This window comes from Ascaphus truei, chromosome 10 (genome assembly GCF_040206685.1).
Source record: "Ascaphus truei isolate aAscTru1 chromosome 10, aAscTru1.hap1, whole genome shotgun sequence".
NCBI lineage: Eukaryota > Metazoa > Chordata > Amphibia > Anura > Ascaphidae > Ascaphus > Ascaphus truei.
The window spans coordinates 23,651,912-23,674,946 of NC_134492.1; the positions used below are offsets into that span (position 1 = coordinate 23,651,912).

At 48.1% G+C, this 23,035-nt stretch overlaps 1 protein-coding gene across 1 annotated transcript in view; it reads right to left on the minus strand.

Moving 5' to 3' along the window:
- Positions 1–23,035, minus strand: part of PIK3R3 (phosphoinositide-3-kinase regulatory subunit 3) — a 403,008-nt gene that overhangs the window by 282,738 nt on the left and 97,235 nt on the right. The window lies entirely within an intron of this gene.

Genomic DNA, 23,035 nt, shown 5'->3' on the forward strand with positions numbered 1-23,035 from the left:
TTTTCTACCTTGCTAAATATTACACTAGGTATTGTGGTTTTTGCAGTTAGGTCTATATTTGCTAAGCTAATTAACATATATGCCAGAGGGACCCGAACCCAGCTTATGTGAATAGTTAACAAAAGAAAAGACACAGCGCACCAAAAGAAAATACACAGCGCACCAAATAGTGCAATACAAAAAACACACAAACATATAGCATAAACTTACAATTAAAGTAAAAGTGGGCTCCACATTATCCCAGTGAGAGCGGGAAAGTCCAAAGATGAAATGCTGCTGGGACCCGGAGCACCAGGTCGCCGGACACACAGCGCGCAGCATCAAGGATCCGTGAAGGCCACAACTAGACAGCTCAACAGCTGATGCACTGGTTTGGCGTCTCCATGCAGTGGCGTGCAGACGCTCAGCTGGCAACACTAGGGATCCAAGCGGCTGAACAGCTCAACAGCTGATCTATTGGTTGGCATCTCCACGCCACGGCGTGCAGACGCTCCTGCATGATGACGAAATGTCAGAAGTGACGACCTCGACGCGTTTCGCATGAACGTGCTTCATCAGGGACTGGAGTTGAGCACCCCAGTTTATGCATGTATTTAATTGCAAACTTTAAAAAAAAATGTATACAGTACACTCTTACAAAGTAAGTAAGTAAAGTCCCTCTATCCTGTACTGATGTTGCTAATAAAGTGTACCTATATTATGTTCCAAATGTTGGGAGGGTCTGCTACAGTGTACATAGCGAATTGCTTTGCACTTTATGACAAGCTCAATATATGTTGCTGAGTGGAACTGCACCTTTAAATAAGGCTTGCCCTATGGGCACCGACTCACTCAGACTATGCTCCCCTTTTCTCAGCAGGTTGCCATCTTCTTCTTTCATTGGTGATTACGGAAGTAGTTTTAGATCACAGCAGTTATTGCCAACGTCTCTGAATACCCCCTCCCCCCTAAAACAAGGAGGCTTGTTTCTATGGCCTGTTCCTGCTGAACAACTATATATAGATAATAACTGCTCATAAGTGACACAGCCTCTGCTATACCCGCGGTTCTCGTAGGAGGGACATTGTGAGAAGTGAGTCTCCAGCTGGCATCCTTTCCATGCCAGAGATGCATAGTAACCCTGTGTCACCGGGGAGATGTTTGGTCAATGACGTCAGGGAAGAAATAAAAAAAAAAAACTAACAACCTTCAATAGTGGAGCTAAAAGGACTAAATTATAGGAATTACATAAAGAATTGCATTATCGTCAGTGTTCATTTATATGCCGCCAATGGCCTACTCCTGACAAATGAACATGACGAAGTTTGAGAACATGCAAAGGATTCTGGGTATGGCATGTACATGGGAATAACGCAGTTTCCAAGCGGTGTCACAGCGATCGTGTGGATCGCTCCGAGGAGTGGTGTGCCGGAGGGGCTGGGATATACTGGTGCCGCAGCCCCTCCCGGCACACAAAGGGTTAAAGAGCAGGAAATGCTTGGGGGGGCGGAGGAGAGATATTAACATTATTTATTTATTTAATTTATTTATAAAATGTTTTACCAGGAAGTAATACATTGAGAGTTACCTCTCGTTTTGAAGTATGTCCTGGGCACAGAGTTATAATAACAAGTATATGGTTACAAATACATAGTTACAATAAGTAAAAAGCGTTATACAGTACATTATATACAAGACACTGTATGCACAGTTAAAGATAATATATAGTGTATGCGTATACTGTATAACAGTTACAGACCAGATTAAAATGTGAGACAGCTTTAGTTTTGAAAGAACTTAGACTGGTGGCTGTGAGAGTCTCCGGTAGATTGTTCCAGTTTTGGGGCGCACGGTAAGAGAAGGAGGAGCGGCGGATACTTTGCTGAACCTTGGTCCCATGAACAGTCTTTTGGAGTCAGATCTCAGATGATAAGTGCTGCATGAGGTAGGGGTGAGGAGCGTGTTCAGATAGGTGGGTAGCTTGCCCAGAAAGTATTTGAAGGCAAGACAGGAGAGATGAATATCAGTTAAACTCCTATAGGCTTCTATTTTAATACTGGTTCTGCAGCCGTAAGACTTTATTAAACAACCCCCTATATGTGTTACTGTTTTTTTTTACTTTCCTTTTTACTTTCTTACTAGAGATGGGCGAAACTGTCAAAATCCGTTCTGCAGAATTTTATGAGATTTCCATTCAAAATCCGTTTCACTCTGTGTGGATTTCTCCAAAACCGCCATTCGATACTATCCGCATGGATTCTGGCAATCCAATCCACGGATTCCGCAATCTGTTGGAGGATTTTTTCAAATCCCCCAACGGATTGCAGAATCCGCTGATTGTACTCTTGGAATCCTCCAACGGATTGCAGAATCCGCGGATTGTACTCTTAGAATCCTCCAACAGAATGCAGAATCCGCGGATTGTACTCTTAGAATCCTCCCACGGATTGCAGAATCCGCGGATTGTACTCTTAGAATCCTCCAACAGATTGCAGAATCCACGGATTGTACTCTTAGAATCCTCCCACGGATTGCAGAATCCGCAGATTGTACTCTTAGAATCCTCCAACAGATTGCAGAATCCGCGGATTGTACTCTAAGAATCCTCCAACGGATTGCAGAATCCGCGGATTGTACTCTAAGAATCCTCCAACGGATTGCAGAATCCGCTGATTGTACTCTTGGAATCCTCCAACGGATTGCAGAATCCGCGGATTGTACTCTTAGAATCCTCCAACAGAATGCAGAATCCGCGGATTGTACTCTTAGAATCCTCCCACGGATTGCAGAATCCGCGGATTGTACTCTTAGAATCCTCCAACAGATTGCAGAATCCGCGGATTGTACTCTAAGAATCCTCCAACGGATTGCAGAATCCGCGGATTGTACTCTTAGAATCCTCCAACGGATTGCAGAATCCGCGGATTGTACTATTAGAATCCTCCCACGGATTGCAGAATCCGCGGATTGTACTCTTAGAATCCTCCCACGGATTGCAGAATCCGCGGATTGTACTCTTAGAATCCTCCAACGGATTGCAGAATCCGCGGATTGTACTCTTAGAATCCTCCAACAGAATGCAGAATCCGCGGATTGTACTCTTAGAATCCTCCAACAGAATGCAGAATCCGCGGATTGTACTCTTAGAATCCTCCCACGGATTGCAGAATCCGCGGATTGTACTATTAGAATCCTCCAACGGATTGCAGAATCCGCAGATTGTACTCTTAGAATCCCCCAACGGATTGCAGAATCCGCGGATTGGATTGTCAGTGATAAAAAAAATAAAAAAATACAAAAGACGAATTACCCTTTTTGAGACTGATTCGCGGACCAAAGAAATCGCTAGATTCGCAGCGGATCCAAATCCACAAAAAAAAATCACCCATCTCTATTCCTCAGTTTTCAGGGGATGACCCTAAAACAGACGCCTGCTGCATTAAGCTGCTTGATCAGCCAAACCCAGCACCCCATTCAAGGGCAGTTTCTTTTAATCCTTTTGGACGTTTCAGCCCGATTGGATTGGTCTGGCAAAAGAAAGTTTTGTTAAGCAGAGGAGTTGCTGGTTATTGTGCATACCCGATACTTAAATCAGCAATCCCCCCCTCTAGCTTGCATAATAAACCGGGGGATCCCCTGCAGCTTATCAGTGGCTCCCTGATCTCTAGACACCCCAAGGTTCTCAAGCGACAAGTTAAATTTTTTTGCAGTTTTTGTAATAAAAAAAACAAACAAACAAAAAAAAAGAAACGGCAAAGAACTTCATACAGTACATGGCCACCTTGGCCAAGCTTTCTATTGGCTGCCAGAGGCCAGGTTGATCCATACTTTCCAAGTGGATACACGTCTTCTCGCTTGGGAAGAGGGTGGTCCCCGGAGATCGTGGGACCATAGTTCAGCACTGGAGGATTTGCTGGTTCAGGTTAGTAAAAGCAAATTGCGTGCAGGGATGCTTTAACCACTTCATTGATCCAAGATCATTATATTTGCCTCCCGCACCTCATATAATACTGTACAACTAAATATATGCCCGCGAGCAGCTGCAGATAAACCCTACTGTGCACAGACATGTCGTCAACTCCTCACCAGTCCGTCCTTGCATGCTCCACTGAAGCACACGTGTTCTGTTGTTGAGGCTTCCCATAACACATCAGGCAGATTCTGGGGCTGGTAAAAGCGTCCTGCTCCCCTCCTTGAATTCCTTTACATAGAAGCTTCGGTCACATATCATTATCTTGCAGGTTCAACACACGTACAGATGTAGCAGGCGTTATTATCCCCGTTAACGCGAGGGAACACATAAAATAATGCACTAAATAACACATTATTTCCTTAACCATGGCATTAAATAGCACAGCTGACAAATAACGCGCCAGCGTTAACAGGCGCAATAACGTCTGCGAGATCTGTACTTCTTCCTGCTGCCTATCAGACAAAGCAAAGGGTCCATTTACTAAAGTCTCCCGGGTGCAAAACTGGGGCAAAACTAGTGGAAAGAGCAGCATTACACTAAGGCTGAGTTAGCGGTGGCCGCTGCAACGCTCGCTACAGCGTGCGCGCCACACACTGATCACATGGTCGGCGGGCAGCCAATGGAAGAGCAGATAGTGTAGAAGACCAAAGGAAGGCTGTGTTTTGTGCTGCTTTGCCGTCATGGCCGTGCCCCCCCCCCCATCTTGGCTGCACCCCCCCACGCGCATCCCATCGCGCCCCTAGACCGCACATCGCGGCTTTAATCTGTGCACGCGACTCCGGGCGCACTGGGGCCCCAGCCTTACCCAAGAAAAGGAATCCCATTGCAAGTTGTTTTTTTTCTTTGCTACATCTGATGCATTATTTTGCACACATTTTAACACCGTTTTGCAGCCGAGAGACTTTAGTAAATAGACCCTCCAAATACTTACTGGCAAATTCATCAAGCAGGGTTAGCGTACCCCACTCCTATTGACTTGAATGGGAATTAATGCTGGATTGTGCGCGCCCAACAGCATTTTACCCCCCAATACATTTCCAATGTCTGCCATGCGCAGTGCTGCAACCTCAATACTTACGCATAGTTAAAAATAAACAAGATCATTGAAGCCGTGGTGATACCGATGTGGCCACGTTTCTGTACACGAGGTGGGTTTTCAGGAAGGCCACAGCAAGGGAGTATGATTCCTGAATACAGACAGAGACCAGCCTCTCTAGACTTTCCACAGCTAGAAAATGCAATCAGAACTGAGAAACAGGAGTCTTGCACCCCTATCAGACCAACCAAACACCGAGGGCCCTATTCCCTGTGAAAGCTATTATTGATAGTTACGGGTAATTTAGGTATACGTGGATTAATGAATGATAATGACTTCACTTCACTGAATAGAACCTTTAGAAATATATTTAGGAATAGGAACAAAAATTAGGCCCACTTACCCCATGTAGATAAGTGTCAAAAGTAACCAGCAACATGGCTGTATATTATTATATATATTACCTTTTTGTAATAGTGTCAGCCATTTACGCAGAACTGTGCAAATATATTACACAAGACAACATGCAGGGTGGAAATAACGTAAATAGTTGTGTATCAAATATAAAAGTATTTTTTTAATTTTCTTTTACAGAATTTGAATCAAGGGGTCACCTGGAGCTGAACCCCAGCCTTTCTAACACTGGAGACCCTGCAGTTCCCAAGATATTAACCTTTCTATATGCCAGGGATTCTGGTCTCTTTTGGCTGCCCTCCAAGCCTCACTGCCACGGGACAATAAGAAGCCACAATGTTAACAGAGCATGACGTGACGGCTTCCTATTGAATGATTCTGGCAGCTATCTTTGATTTTACCTATACTTAGTGTTGCCAGGCGGCTTCTCCACAAATACTGGACACAATGGTGAAAGATGCGACGTGCTGGAAAAGTCGGTGGGGAGGTGTGTTATTTATAAATGATCAGACTGTTATGTCCTTTTTTTTTTTCTTCTAAATTTCGCTCTAACTATATGCACCAATTTGCACCATTTCATATTCTACTTCGTTAAAAAAACAATTATGGGGAGGGGTTTGGGGGTTAAGGGTTGTGGGCCCTCCCAGCATTTTTTGCGAAATATAATATGAAATAGTGCAAAATACACCACCCCCCAATACATATAAAAACACTCCCCTCAATACATATACAAATACACCACCCCCCCAATACATATAAAAATACACCCACCCCTCAATACATATACAAATACACCCACCCCTCAATACATATACAAATACACCACCCCCCAATACATATAAAAATACACCACCCCCCCAATACATATAAAAATACTCCCCTCAATATATATACAAATACACGACCCCTCAATACATATACAAATACACCCTCCCCCCATACAAATAACATACAGACTTACAATGGGGTGGTCTCAGATCGGGCCTGGTGGCTGCGGTTGCTCAGTGGCCGGACAAAGTAGATTTAGACGGGCCCCCAGCTCTCCCCCCTCACTGTCCCACGCCGAGCTTCGGACGCTGATGCACACCGAGTCATCCTGTCATGCTGGCGCACGCCAGAAGCTGGGCCCAACCGATATCACAAAGGCGCGGTGCGCGCCAGCGTCAGAAGCTGGGCGTGTAACAGAGTGAGGGAAACACGCAGCTGTGGGAGAGCCGGGGCCCAGCGGCAACTACTTTGTCCAGCCGCCGGGCCCGGGACACCGGAGTCCCTGCACTCCCACGTCGGCGGCCCTGCTCACCACACATTCAGAGGGAATACCGGACACATCCATGTCCGGTATTACCTCATTTTTTTACCGGACGCAGGGGAAAAATACCGGTCTGTCCGGTTCAAAACCGGACACGTGGCAACCCTACCTACTCTTTACCTACACATAAAAAGGCTAATCGCTCAAGAACCAGAGGGTTGCCGGAGCTAGGAATAACGCGGTTCCGATCTGGTGACACCCTTCCCCACCCCCCGGAGAGACGAGTTCCAATTGTATTAAAAAAATTTTTTTAAAAAAGAGGGATTGTTGCTTTAAGAATAAAAGAGCATCTCTGCCTGCGGGTGATTAATACTCTCCAGTTTTAGTGAGAAGATTTCAGCGCCCCCGGCTCAGCACCAGCTTTCAGGAAAATGACTAATGGCGCCCAGCATAGAAGAGAAGCAGGTGCACGGTAAGTTGACACAGCACATCTATTTTATTCTCAGCATATACATGATTCCAAACTGCTCGAGTGGAACCAGAGTCACCGGATAACGGAAATCCCGGAGCAGATCGTAATCCAGGATATAACCTCTTCAGCACGAGAGGGCGCGAGTCACAACGCAGAGCGCGTCCCCTCGCGGCAAAGGGGTTCAGGGGACCGACAGTGAATCAAGCGTAAAAGACCAAGTTTGTTACAATAAAAGAGCACAAAAATTAAAAGCACTTACCCATTAGAAATTTTAGTTGAAACATTTCCCGGGGGTCTTTAAGAAAAGAGCACCAAATGTCGCCCTTTTCCCCCAATTTTTTGATTGTTTTATATATTTCGCCCTTTTTGCCCATATTTTCTTCATTTTATTCTAAATAAACTAGATCACATGACAAATGGGGATGCAAGACCTAAATAACCCAACGTTCTTTCCCAGCGTTAACCTGAACGGCATTTAGTGGGTGGGCGATGTTAGAGGGAACGCCCCTTTTGCATATCATTAGCATATAATTAGCACCAACAGCTGGAACAATTTCTCCAAACGCTATTTCAAGGCGTAACACTGGGTTATTCTCAATCGTGGATATGCATTACAATTAACCGAACGTTAATTAAGGATAAGTAGCCTAACGGTGCTTAGTGCACCTGGGCTGTAGCATCTTAAACACATTTTTTGTGGGTCTTTGCAAATTGCCTTCATTATCACCTATTCACAACAATCACATATATTACTGCCCCGTGGTCCAATAAAGTCAATTTGACCTTGAAAAAAATATTGATTTACACACATTACTTGCGATGGCTCTTCCAAATGGCCACACTACTGTACATCTACCATGCGGTTACTCGTCCCTAATCGTAGTCGGACGTTTGGTTGCTGAGGGGCCTTTCCCACAGCAGCTTGGCACAGAGCCGCCGACTGTTTTGCCAATAAGGGAAGTACATTAAAGGGTTTAGGAGGATAAGGATAGGGGTTTTAGGATACAGGATTAGGGCAAGGCGCTAAGGTTTCATGGGTAGAGGGTAGCTTTCATATTAAGGGTTGCGAGATTAAGGGGTTTTAGCGTAAGGGGTAAGGCTTACTTTGGCGACGAAGCGACCGGCGGTGAGATGTCCCTGCGCCGAGGTGAGTGGCGGCTAAATCCCGGCGGAGCGGCAAAATGACCGTGCCCAATGTCTTGTACCATCACTAATCCCTGTAGGTAGAATTGCTGCAGTATTCTCTGCCAGCTGATCTTAAACCATATACTGGGGCGGGGGGGGGGGGGAAGGATTAAGAAGAGTAAAAGTAAGGCTGCGCTTATAGTGCATCAAAACAAATGCATTGCTGCCATCGCGTGCGCTTATAGTAAACTGCGCCATGCAAATGGTTAGTGTCACACAGTGATAATGTGAGAGGGAAATGCAGGCGCGTTATATACACAGAGTGGAGGTGCGACGTTTCTGCCAATTCTCCCACGGAATGTGAGAGTAGCACAGGGATTTCCTTTCCTATTGTCTGACTTTGCTTCACTTATTGTAGTCCCCTGTACAGTATTGTCTTTGTAAAGCACGGCCGGCGCTATATAAATAGCTATACATACAAAGTATCAAATATGACATTTTAGTGGATAATTCTGCAGAGGATAATGTCACATGAATCCCTTTTCCTGGAGTGCCACATTTTTGCATATTGATTTGTATAGAATATCGAGTTTGCGGCGGTGAATTTGGGGTCCTGCACCATACAAAACGTTCCCATAGTTAATAATTGGCATTAGCATCTGCTGTGCAATGCACTTTCTGACCATGGACGCTAGGCTAGATGTATTTCTATGAAATGCGCCCAGCTTAATATACATTTTGGCACTTCATCATGTCAATATGAAAACCAAACATTAGATACTGTACGTGTTTTGCCATATACCTAAATATTTAAAACTGGTACCTCAGGCTAGCTTAGTGTAAGCATTGGGGGTATCCAACTCCAGGCCTCTAGGGCCACCAACAGGTCAGGTTTTCAGGATATCCCTGTTTCAGCGCAGGTGGCTCAGTCTCCGCGCCAAAAGACCAATTTCCTGTCTTTGGGAAAGGTGGTGGCGCACGCGCACACACTGACTGGGGCCAACCTCATAGAGGGCCGTACCTTGTTCCCGCCGTCACAAGCAGTGGGGACGGGGCCTTACACTGACTGCAGCAGCCATTATGTTAGGCACACACTCAGGATTTTGACAGATTTATAACAGGAGCACCAAACGATTGCCAGTTTAGATAAGAATGTAGAATTACACATTGTCACAAGCTTTACATATACAAATAAGAAAAGAAAAAATAAAGTTGGTAAGTAGTATTGCTGCTTTAAAGGCCTCACGTTACAAAAGCCCCCAAAAGTGGTACGTGGCTGAGTGCTTTTATTTTATAGTATATGTTGCTTACTGGGTCTGCAGTAGAGATGGGGGGATTTTTTTTTGGCGAATTTGGATCCGCCAGGAGTTGTCCGGTTCCTTTGGTCCGCGGATTTCAGCGAATCAATCTCAAAAAGAGCGATTTGCGTTTTGCGGATTTTTTACATTATTATTACTAATACACTCTGCGGATTCCGCAATCCGTGGACAGATTTGTAGAATCCAAACGTGGATTCCTGAGAATCCGCCAACGGATTGCTGAATGCGTGGATTGGATTCTACAACTCCATCCACGAGTTGTATTCAAAGGCGGATTTTGATGAATCAGCGCAGATTGAAACCGCGAAACGGATTTTGGGGGTAAAATCGGCGAAAATCCAAGAAACTAATGTGGACGGATTTGCCCATCTCTAGTCCTGATATTTGTACACAATGAGCTCTGGGAGTATATCCGGATCTCTGGGAGTGTATTCGGGTATTCGGATCTCTGGGAGTGTATTCGGATCTCTGGGAGTGTATTCGGATCTCTGGGAGTGTATTCGGATCTCTGGGAGTGTATTCGGATCTCTGGGAGTGTATTCGGAGCTCTGGGAGTGTATTCGGGGCTCTGGGAGTGTATTCGGGGCTCTGGGAGTGTATTCGGGGCTCTGGGAGTGTATTCTGGGCTCTGGGAGTGTATTCGGATCTCTGGGAGTGTATTCGGATCTCTGGCAGTGTATTCGGATCTCTGGGAGTATATTTGGATCTCTGGGAGTGTATTCTGAGCTCTGGGAGTGTATTCGGATCTCTGGGAGTGTATTCGGAGCTCTGGGAGTGTATTCGGATCTCTGGGAGTGTATTCGGATCTCTGGGAGTGTATTCGGATCTCTGGGAGTGTATTCGGAGCTCTGGGAGTGTATTCGGAGCTCTGGGAGTGTATTCGGAGCACTGGGAGAGTATTCGGGGCTCTGGGAGTGTATTCGGGGCTCTGGGAGTGTATTCGGATCTCTGGGAGTGTATTCGGAGCTCTGGGAGTGTATTCTGGGCTCTGGGAGTGTATTCGGGGCTCTGGGAGTGTATTCGGAGCTCTGGGTCTCTGGGAGTGTATTCGGAGCTCTGGGAGTGTATTCGGATCTCTGGGAGTGTATGTGGAGCTCTGGGAGTGTATTCGGATCTCTGGGAGTGTATGTGGATCTCTGGGAGTGTATGTGAAGCTCTGGGAGTGTATTCGGATCTCTGGCAGTGTATGCGGATCTCTGGGAGTGTATGTGGATCTCTGGGAGTGTATTCGGAGCTCTGGGAGTGTATTCTGGGCTCTGGGAGTGTATTTGGATCTCTGGGAGTGTTGTGGATCTCTGGGAGTGTATTCGGATCTCTGGGAGTGTATGTGGATCTCTGGGAGTGTATTCGGAGCTCTGGGAGTGTATTCGGATCTCTGGGAGTGTATTCGGGGATCTGGGAGTGTTTTCGGATCTCTGGGAGTGTATTCGGGGCTCTGGGAGTGTATTCGGATCTCTGGGAGTGTATGTGGAGCTCTGGGAGTGTATTCGGATCTCTGGGAGTGTATTCGAATCTCTGGGAGTGTATTCGGATCTCTGGCAGTGTATGTGGAGCACTGGGAGTGTATGTGTAGCCCTGAGAGTGTATTCGGATCTCTGGGAGTGTATTCGGATCTCTGGGAGTGTATTCGGGGCTCTGGGAGTGTATTCGGATCTCTGGGAGTGCATTCGGGGCTCTGGGAGTGTATTCGGAGCCCTGGGAGTGTATTCGGATCTCTGGGAGTGTATTCGGATCTATGGGAGTGTATTCGGATCTCTGGGAGTGTATGTGGATCTCTGGGAGCGTATTCGGATCTCTGGGAGCGTATTCGGATCTCTGGGAGTGTATTCGGATCTCTGGGAGTGTATTCGGGACTCTGGAAGTGTATTCGGATCTCTGGGAGTGTATCCGGATCTCTGGGAGTGTATTCGGAGCTCTAGGAGTGTATTCGGATCTCTGGGAGTGTATTTGGATCTCTGGGAGTGTATGTGGAGCTCTGGGAGTGTATGTGGATCTCTGGGAGTGTATTCGGATCTCTGGGAGTGTATTCGGATCTCTAGGAGTGTATGTGGAGCTCTGGGAGTGTATTCGGATCTCTGGGAGTATATTCGGATCTCTGGGAGTGTATTCGGATCTCTGGGAGTGTATGTGGATCTCTGGGAGTGTATTCAGAGCTCTGTGAGTGTATTCAGATCTCTGGGAGTGTATTCAGATCTCTGGGAGTGTATTCGGATCTCTGGGAGTGTATTCGGAGCTCTGGGAGTGTATGTGGATCTCTGGGAGTGTATTCAGAGCTCTGGGAGCGTATTCGGATCTCTGGGAATGTATTCGGATCTCTGGGAGTGTATTCGGATCTTTGAGAGTGTATGTGGATCTCTGGGAGTGTATTCGGATCTCTGGGAGTGTATGTGGAGCTCTGGGAGTGTATTCGGATCTCTGGGAGTATATTCGGATCTCTGGGAGTGTATTCGGATCTCTGGGAGTGTATGTGGATCTCTGGGAGTGTATTCAGAGCTCTGGGAGTGTATTCAGATCTCTGGGAGTGTATTCAGATCTCTGGGAGTGTATTCGGAGCTCTGGGAGTGTATGTGGATCTCTGGGAGTGTATTCAGAGCTCTGGGAGTGTATTCGGATCTCTGGGAATGTATTCGGATCTCTGGGAGTGTATTCGGATCTCTGGGAGTGTATGTGGATTTCTGGGAGTGTATTCTGGGCTCTGGGGGTGTATTCGGATCTCTGGGAGTGTATGTGGATCTCTGGGAGGGTATTCGGGGCTCTGGGAGTGTACTCGGATCTCTGGGAGTGTATGTGGATCTCTGGGAGTGTATTCGGATGTCTGGGAGTGTATTCGGATCTCTGGGAGTATATTCGGATCTCTGGGAGTGTATTCGGATCTCTGGGAGCATATGTGGATCTCTATGTGGAGCTCTGGGAGTGTATTCGGATCTCTAGGAGTGTATTCGGATCTCTGGGAGTGTATTCGGATCTCTGGGAGTGCATTCGGGGCTCTGGGAGTGTATTCGGAGCCCTGGGAGTGTATTCGGATCTCTGGGAGTGTATTCGGATCTATGGGAGTGTATTCGGATCTCTGGGAGTGTATTCGGATCTCTGGGAGTGTATGTGGAGCTCTGGGAGTGTATTCGGATCTCTGGGAGTGTATTCGGATCTTTGGGAGTGTATTCGGATCTCTGGGAGTGTATGTGGAGCCCTGGGAGTGTATGTGGAGCCCTGAGAGTGTATTCGGATCTCTGGGAGTGTATTCGGATCTCTGGGAGTGTATTCGGGGCTCTGGGAGTGTATTCGGATCTCTGGGAGTGTATTCGGGACTCTGGAAGTGTATTCGGATCTCTGGGAGTATATCCGGATCTCTGGGAGTGTATTCAGAGCTCTGGGAGTGTATTTGGATCTCTGGGAGTGTATGTGGAGCTCTGGGAGTGTATTCGGATCTCTGGGAGTATATTCGGATCTCTGGGAGTGTATTCGGATCTCTGGGATTGTATGTGGATCTCTGGGAGTGTATTCAGAGCTCTGGGAGCGTATTCGGATCTCTGGGAATGTATTCGGATCTCTGGGAGTGTATTCGGGGCTCTGGGAGTGTATTCGGATCTCTGGGAGTGTATGTGGATCTCTGGGAGTGTATTTGGGGCTCTGGGAGTGTATTCGGATCTCTGGGAGTGTATTCGGATCTCTGGGAGTGTATGTGGATCTCTGGGAGTGTATTCGGATGTCTGAGAGTGTATTCGGATCTCTGGGAGTATATTCGGATCTCTGGGAGTGTATTCGGATCTCTGGGAGCATATGTGGATCTCTGGGAGCGTATGTGGAGCTCTGGGAGTGTATTCGGATCTCTGGGAGTGTATGTGGATCTCTGGGAGTGTATTCGGATCTCTGGGAGCGTATTCGGATCCCTGGGAGTGTATTCGGATCTCTGGGAGTGTATTCGGATCTCTGGGAGTGTATGTGGAGCTCTGGGAGTGTATGTGGAGCTCTGGGAGTGTATTCGGATCTCTGGGAGTGTATGTGGATCTCTGGGAGTATATTCGGATCTCTGGGAGTGTATGTCGATCTCTGGGAGTGTATGTGGATCTCTGGGAGTGTATGTGGAGCTCTGGGAGTGTATTCGGATCTCTGGGAGTGTATGTGGATCTCTGGGAGTGTATGTGGATCTCTGGGAGTATGTGGAGCTCTGGGAGTGTATTCGGATCTCTGGGAGTATATTCGGATCTCTGGGAGTGTATTCGGAGCTCTGGGAGTATATTCGAATCTCTGGGAGTGTATTCGGAGCTCGGGGAGTGTATTCGGATCTCTGGGAGTGTATGTGGATCTCAGGGAGTGTATGTGGAGCTCTGGGAGTGTATTCGGATCTCTGGAAGTGTATTCGGATCTCTGGGAATGTATTCGGATCTCTGGGAGTCTATTCGGATCTGTGGGCGTGTATGTGGATCTCTGGAAGTGTATTCTGGGCTCTGGGAGTGTATTCTGGGCTCTGGGAGTGTATTCGGGGCTCTGGGAGTGTATTCTGGGCTCTGGGAGTGTATTCGGATCTCTGGGAGTGTATTCGGATCTCTGGGAGTGTATTCGGATCTCTGGGAGTGTATTCTGGGCTCTGGGAGTGTATTCTGGGCTCTGGGAGTGTATTCTGATCTCTGGGAGTGTATTCGGGGCTCTGGGAGTGTATTCGGATCTCTGGGAGTGTATTCGGAGCCCTGGGAGTGTATGTGGATCTCTGGGAGTGTATGTGGAGCCCTGAGAGTGTATTCGGATCTCTGGGAGTGTATGTGGAGCCCTGGGAGTGTATTCTGGGCTCTGGGAGTGTATTCTGAGCTCTGGGAGTGTATTCGGATCTCTGGGAGTGTATTCGGGGCTCTGGGAGTGTATTCGGATCTCTGGGAGTGTATTCGTAGCGCTGGGAGTGTATGTGGATCTCTGGGAGTGTATGTGGAGCCCTGAGTGTATTCGGATCTCTGGGAGTGTATGTGGAGCCCTGGGAGTGTATTTGGGGCTCTGGGAGTGTATTCGGGGCTCTGGGAGTATATCCGGATCTCTGGGAGTGTATTCGGAGCTCTGGGAGTATATTCGGATCTCTGGGAGTGTATGTGGAGCTCTGGGAGTGTATTCGGATCTCTGGGAGTATATTCGGATCTCTGGGAGTGTATTCGGATCTCTGGGAGTGTATGTGGATCTCTGGGAGTGTATTCTGGGCTCTGGGAGTGTATTCGGATCTCTGGGAGTGTATTCGGATCTCTGGGAGTGTATGTGGATCTCTGGGAGTGTATTCGGATGTCTGGGAGTGTATTCGGATGTCTGGGAGTGTATTCGGATCTCTGGGAGTGTATTCGGATCTCTGGGAGTGTATTCGGATCTCTGGGAATGTATTCGGATCTCTGGGAGTGTATTCGGATCTCTGGGAGTGTATTCGGATCTCTGGGAGTGTATGTGGAGCTCTGGGAGTGTATTCGGATCTCTGGGAGTGTATGTGGATCTCTGGGAGTATATTCGGATCTCTGGGAGTGTATGTCGATCTCTGGGAGTGTATGTGGATCTCTGGGAGTGTATGTGGAGCTCTGGGAGTGTATTCGGATCTCTGGGAGTGTATGTGGATCTCTGGGAGTGTATGTGGATCTCTGGGAGTATGTGGAGCTCTGGGAGTGTATTCGGATCTCTGGGAGTATATTCGGATCTCTGGGAGTGTATTCGGAGCTCTGGGAGTATATTCGGATCTCTGGGAGTGTATTCGGAGCTCTGGGAGTGTATTCGGATCTCTGGGAGTGTACTGGTGTATGTGGATCTCTGGGAGTGTATGTGGAGCTCTGGGAGTGTATTCGGATCTCTGGAAGTGTATTCGGATCTCTGGGAATGTATTCGGATCTCTGGGAGTCTATTCGGATCTGTGGGCGTGTATGTGGATCTCTGGGAGTGTATTCTGGGCTCTGGGAGTGTATTCTGGGCTCTGGGAGTGTATTTGGGGCTCTGGGAGTGTATTCTGGGCTCTGGGAGTGTATTCGGATCTCTGGGAGTGTATTCGGAGCCCTGGGAGTGTATGTGGATCTCTGGGAGTGTATGTGGAGCCCTGAGAGTGTATTCGGATCTCTGGGAGTGTATGTGGAGCCCTGGGAGTGTATTCTGGGCTCTGGGAGTGTATTCTGGGCTCTGGGAGTGTATTCGGATCTCTGGGAGTGTATTCGGGGCTCTGGGAGTGTATTCGGATCTCTGGGAGTGTATTCGGAGCCCTGGGAGTGTATGTGGATCTCTGGGAGTGTATGTGGAGCCCTGAGAGTGTATTCGGATCTCTGGGAGTGTATGTGGAGCCCTGGGAGTGTATTTGGGGCTCTGGGAGTGTAATCGGGGCTCTGGGAGTGTATTCGGGGCTCTGGGAGTGTATTCGGGGCTCTGGGAGTATATCCGGATCTCTGGGAGTGTATTCGGAGCTCTGGGAGTGTATTCGGATCTCTGGGAGTGTATGTGGAGCTCTGGGAGTGTATTCGGATCTCTGGGAGTATATTCGGATCTCTGGGAGTGTATTCGGATCTCTGGGAGTGTATGTGGATCTCTGGGAGTGTATTCAGGGCTCTGGGAGTGTATTCGGATCTCTGGGAGTGTATTCGGATCTCTGGGAGTGTATGTGGAGCTCTGGGAGTGTATTCGGATCTCTGGAAGTATATTCGGATCTCTGGGAGTGTATTCGGATCTCTGGGAGTGTATGGGATCTCTGGGAGTGTATTCAGAGCTCTGGGAGTGTATGTGGATCTCTGGGAGTGTATTCAGAGCTCTGGGAGCGTATTCGGATCTCTGGGAGTGTATTCGGATCTCTGGGAGTGTATGTGGATCTCTGGCAGTGTATTCGGGGCTCTGGGAGTGTATTCGGATCTCTGGGAGTGTATTCGGATCTCTGGGAGTGTATGTGGATCTCTGGGAGTGTATTCGGATCTCTGGGAGTATATTCGGATCTCTGGGAGTGTATTCGGATCTCTGGGAGTGTATTCGGATCTCTGGGAGTGTATTCTGGGCTCTGGGAGTGTATTCTGGGCTCTGGGAGTGTATTCTGATCTCTGGGAGTGTATTCGGGGCTCTGGGAGTGTATTCGGATCTCTGGGAGTGTATTCGGAGCCCTGGGAGTGTATGTGGATCTCTGGGAGTGTATGTGGAGCCCTGAGAGTGTATTCAGATCTCTGGGAGTGTATGTGGAGCCCTGGGAGTGTATTCTGGGCTCTGGGAGTGTATTCTGAGCTCTGGGAGTGTATTCGGATCTCTGGGAGTGTATTCGGGGCTCTGGGAGTGTATTCGGATCTCTGGGAGTGTATTCGTAGCGCTGGGAGTGTATGTGGAGCCCTGAGAGTGTATTCGGATCTCTGGGAGTGTATGTGGAGCCCTGGGAGTGTATTTGGGGCTCTGGGAGTGTATTCGGGGCTCTGGGAGTATATCCGGATCTCTGGGAGTGTATTCGGAGCTCTGGGAGTATATTCGGATCTCTGGGAGTGTATGTGGAGCTCTGGGAGTGTATTCGGATCTCTGGGAGTATATTCGGATCTCTGGGAGTGTATTCGGATCTCTGGGAGTGTATGTGGATCTCTGGGAGTGTATTCGGGGCTCTGGGAGTGTATTCGGATCTCTGGGAGTGTATTCGGATCTCTGGGAGTGTATGTGGATCTCTGGGAGTGTATTCGGATGTCTGGGAGTGTATTCGGATCTCTGGGAGTGTATTCGGATCTCTGGGAGTGTATTCGGATCTCTGGGAGTGTATTCGGATCTCTGGGAATGTATTCGGATCTCTGGGAGTGTATTTGGATCTCTGGGAGTGTATTCGGATCTCTGGGAGTGTATGTGGATTTCTGGGAGTGTATTCGGGGCTCTGGGAGTGTATTCGGATCTCTGGGAGTGTATGTGGATCTCTGGGAGTGTATTTGGGGCTCTGGGAGTGTATTCGGATCTCTGGGAGTGTATGTGGATCTCTGGGAGTGTATGTGGATCTCTGGGAGTATGTGGAGCTCTCTGGGAGTGTATTCGGATCTCTGGGAGTATATTCGGATCTCTGGGAGTGTATTCGGAGCTCTGGGAGTATATTCGGATCTCTGGGAGTGTATTCGGAGCTCTGGGAGTGTATTCGGATCTCTGGGAGTGTACTGGTGTATGTGGATCTCTGGGAGTGTATGTGGAGCTCTGGGAGTGTATTCGGATCTCTGGAAGTGTATTCGGATCTCTGGGAATGTATTCGGATCTCTGGGAGTCTATTCGGATCTGTGGGCGTGTATGTGGATCTCTGGGAGTGTATTCTGGCCTCTGGGAGTGTATTCTGGGCTCTGGGAGTGTATTTGGGGCTCTGGGAGTGTATTCTGGGCTCTGGGAGTGTATTCGGATCTCTGGGAGTGTATTCGGAGCCCTGGGAGTGTATGTGGATCTCTGGGAGTGTATGTGGAGCCCTGAGAGTGTATTCGGATCTCTGGGAGTGTATGTGGAGCCCTGGGAGTGTATTCTGGGCTCTGGGAGTGTATTCTGGGCTCTGGGAGTGTATTCGGATCTCTGGGAGTGTATTCGGGGCTCTGGGAGTGTATTCGGATCTCTGGGAGTGTATTCGGAGCCCTGGGAGTGTATGTGGATCTCTGGGAGTGTATGTGGAGCCCTGAGAGTGTATTCGGATCTCTGGGAGTGTATGTGGAGCCCTGGGAGTGTATTTGGGGCTCTGGGAGTGTATTCGGGGCTCTGGGAGTGTATTCGGGGCTCTGGGAGTGTATTCGGGGCTCTGGGAGTATATCCGGATCTCTGGGAGTGTATTCGGAGCTCTGGGAGTGTATTCGGATCTCTGGGAGTGTATGTGGAGCTCTGGGAGTGTATTCGGATCTCTGGGAGTATATTCGGATCTCTGGGAGTGTATTCGGATCTCTGGGAGTGTATGTGGATCTCTGGGAGTGTATTCAGGGCTCTGGGAGTGTATTCGGATCTCTGGGAGTGTATTCGGATCTCTGGGAGTGTATGTGGAGCTCTGGGAGTGTATTCGGATCTCTGGAAGTATATTCGGATCTCTGGGAGTGTATGGGATCTCTGGGAGTGTATTCAGAGCTCTGGGAGTGTATGTGGATCTCTGGGAGTGTATTCAGAGCTCTGGGAGCGTATTCGGATCTCTGGGAGTGTATTCGGATCTCTGGGAGTGTATGTGGATCTCTGGCAGTGTATTCGGGGCTCTGGGAGTGTATTCGGATCTCTGGGAGTGTATTCGGATCTCTGGGAGTGTATGTGGATCTCTGGGAGTGTATTCGGATCTCTGGGAGTGTATTCGGATCTCTGGGAGTATATTCGGATCTCTGGGAGTGTATTCGGATCTCTGGGAGCGTATGTGGATCTCTGGGAGTGTATGTGGAGCTCTGGGAGTGTATTCGGATCTCTGGGAGTGTATGTGGATCTCTGGGAGTGTATTCGGATCTCTGGGAGCGTATTCGGATCTCTGGGAGTGTACTCGGATCTCTGGGAGTGTATTCGGAACTCTGGGAGTGTATTCGGATCTCTGGGAGTGTATGTGGAGCTCTGGGAGTGTATGTGGATCTCTGGGAGTGTATGTGGATCTCTGGGAGTGTATGTGGAGCTCTGGGAGTGTATTCGGATCTCTGGGAGTGTACGTGGAGCTCTGGGAGTGTATTCGGATCTCTGGGAGTGTATGTGGAGCTCTGGGAGTGTATTCGGATCTCTGGGAGTATATTCAGATCTCTGGGAGTGTATTCGGAGCTCTGGGAGTTTATTCGGATCTCTGGGAGTGTATGTGGATCTCTGGGAGTGTATGTGGAGCTCTGGGAGTGTATTCAGATCTCTGGGAGTGTATTCGGATCTCTGGGAGTGTATTCGGATCTCTGGGAGTGTATTCTGGGCTCTGGGAGTGTATTCGGGGCTCTGGGAGTGTATTCGGGGCTCTGGGAGTGTATTCGGGGCTCTGGGAGTGTATTCGGGGCTCTGGGAGTGTAGTCGGATCTCTGGGAGTGTATTCAGATCTCTGGGAGTGTATTCGGATCTCTGGGAGTGTATTCAGATCTCTGGGAGTGTATTCGGGGCTCTGGGAGTGTATTCGGATCTCTGGGAGTGTATTCGGGGCTCTGGGAGTGTATTCGGATCTCTGGGAGTGTATTCGGAGCCCTGGGAGTGTATGTGGATCTCTGGGAGTGTATTCGGATCTCTGGGAGTGTATGTGGAGCCCTGGGAGTGTATTCGGGGCTCTGGGAGTATATTCGGGGCTCTGGGAGTGTATTCGGGGCTCTGGGAGTGTATGTGGAGCCCTGGGAGTGTATTCGGGGCTCTGGGAGTATATTCGGGGCTCTGGGAGTGTATTCGGGGCTCTGGGAGTGTATGTGGAGCCCTGGGAGTGTATTCGGGCCATCCTGCAGCAATTAGAATTGTGTCTGTTTGTACATCTTCTGCTTCCAGTGGTTTAGGGGGGGGGGGAGGGGGGGAATTCTGCACCGTGTGTGGCGCCTGTCAGCAAGAGAGAAGCAACCTCTCAATTACTATCATCAAGACAAAGCTTCCCTCGTCCATCGATGACCCAAGTGTGAAGGTGCACACATCTTTGTCAGTAATGGCTACACCCCATCCCATTACCAAACACACATACTGTAATACCCGCCATCATCCTTCATGTGTTTACATTTACCCCTATTCTCACTGTATAACATTGGGATAAGAAGTGCCTGAGGCTTCCCTTTTAATATGTAGGATCACGGCTCTGCTGAGGTTCTGCCTTTGCATGTGAATCACCGTAGCGAGATCTGAAGCAGCGGCCACTTCCTTGTACATTTCCCCATAGCAAACTCCTGCTTATAACCAGAGAAAAGGTGCAATAAATATGAGCAGTGTCAGTGTATTTTTTTATTTTCCAAACGTTTTTATTAGGCAGATATATAGTAGACAAACATAATAGTTTACATATAGCCTAATACAAAAATAAATTTTAAGGTAAAGAAGGTAGGATAGAAAGGAGTACCACCAGGTAAGTTGAGGCCTCTGAACCACATTGTGGACCAAATGTAAAGAGGCTAGAAAAAGAGAGGGGAGGGAAAGAAAGGGAGGGAAGAGGGGGTGGGGCGGGGGGCGGAAAGAAATAAGGGAGGGAGGGGTGTTGGGAAGGGGAGTTGAACTCCCTCCCCAGCCGCCGAAGACCGTGACCCACCAATTTAGTTTCAGGGTAGTCTGTATCATCAAGATCCAATTCACCCCATCACTTGATGGGGACGAACATTGGGCTTCGTCTATAGAGTCAGCCATGGCTCCCAGATTTTATAGAAGGCTGCTGTAGATTGTTTAAGGAAAGCAGTCAGTTTTTCCATAACCATTGTGTGGCAGTGTATTTTTAAGACCAGCCTTTCTCCTAATTACGACACAGACAACCCCCAAATGTACTCACACAGAAATGTCGGTCCTACGGTCTTGTGTAGCATAGTAATATACCTGGAGCACAAATAGAACTAGCAGAGTCTATTACTGGTTTTTTCTTGGGACCAGCACAGAACAAAGAGACTGATGCTGTGCTGCTGGTGTGGACGTTGCTTAGTCAAGAGCTTACCAATGTACAGTGGATCCTACCAATGATATGGTGACATCACCCAAACCCATCACTGCTTCTTTTCTGCTAGAGGTAACTCTCCCTCTACAACCCGTAATCATTCAGGCCCTCTACTTTGCCAGGAGGTTTCATATGGCAACCTTCAGGCAGTCTCTTTGAGAATTGAGGGAGGAGTGGCTCAGTGAGTAAAGACACTGACTGGTACTGACTTGGGGAACCTGGTTCAATTCCTGGTGTCGACTCCTTGTGACCTTGGGCAAGTCACTTTATCTACCTGTGCCTTAGGCACCAAAAACATAGATTGTAAGCTCTATGGTGCAGGGACCTGTGCCTGCAAAATGTCTCTGTAAAGCGCTACGTAAAACTAGCAGCGCTATACAAGAACATGCTATTATTATTAAGTGGGTATCCCATTCCAGAAGTTTGGTACCTAGAAAATGAGGTGTGGACAGCACGCGATCCCAAAATGTTCATTGACCGGTTGCAGGATGCTCGCAGAGTATCTGACCACCACTAAGGTCAGTAGTGCTCGTTGGCACAAACAGGTTGCTAATAAGTTTGGTGCCTTAATCGAATAATGTAACTCTATAGGGTTTACTAATGATAGTGCTCGTTAAGACAATGGGAGCATCCTTGCGGCAGTGCCCAATTAGCGCAATCACACTTTAATGAATGACCCCTTAAATCTCACGCCAGAAGTATTGCTAAATATTAAATCAGGCAGCTGGTTTGCTCCACCTGCAGAAGGAAGTGCTAAAAGATGTGTATCCTCATTACAAATGGCACTTTGACAATTGAAACTCTTGCCTTGTAAACAGAAATAGAAAGAGAGCTCGGAGATATGACTCATGTGAGGGCCTAATTATATACGTGTTGGGAAGAAGTAGCAGCAGCAGCATGACAACGAAACACTATGACCTTAAAATAAGTAAGAGAGCACCCCCTTCTCCACGTCACTGAACGGGTGACGGGAAAGGCACAGGGAACATGGCATGGGTAAGCATGGACAGGCGACTGAATCATTTTCCAGTATGTCCTGGGCACAGAGTTATAACAATACACGGTTACATTAAATGAACAGTGTTGTGGAGTTAAACCTGTAGGCTGCACGGGGGCAGTCATTCATTTTTTTTATGACTTGTTACTTTTGTGTCATTGAAACTTTCGAGAATGTAGTACTGACTACATTAGCTATTGATTTTGCAAATCCCTATTAAACTATCAGGTTTGTCAGACTAATTTAGTGCAGTTGGACAGATGCAGTCTCGGAGGTCTCTGCAACATGCAGGCCTTGGCACGGTGCAGGCAGGCACTAGTGCTTAATGCAGCAGCGCCATCTCATGGACACATCCATGATTACCTAGTACCTGGATCATAAGGGCTGTAATATACAGCATGTGGCCGTGCGTTCCTATGCGAACGCGCGTGCACGTGCCGCATGCTTTTCGTGTATATAGTGCCGGGAGCTGCAGGTAAGGTATATGTGTGTGTGTGTGTATTGTGTGTATTGTGTGTATATGTGTGTGCATGGGCTGTGTGAGTTAAAGTAAGTCCTAGATAAGATTGTTTTAAAGAAAAAAAACTTTAATAAATATTTTTTTTTTTACTTCTGCAATTATTTACACACGCGCACACGCGCACACGCGCACACGCGCACACACACACACGCACACACACACACACACACAGGCGCGAAAAGATGAATTTCCTCATCTTCGCCGCTGTCTGTCGGCTCCCCTCTCCCTGCCGTGCGCGCGCGGCCCTTCTATAGAAAGGCTGACTAACGTCAGCCAACTGAAAATCCGCGCGCTCGCCCGGCGTAGCACGCGCCCGGCACTATAGAACGTGCCTAAGTTTGCATAGAAGAGACATCACTTTTTCACCTGTTTATCAGCATGTGCATTATCACTATATGAGTTTCCCACGTATAATGCAATAAAGTGGAAGCAC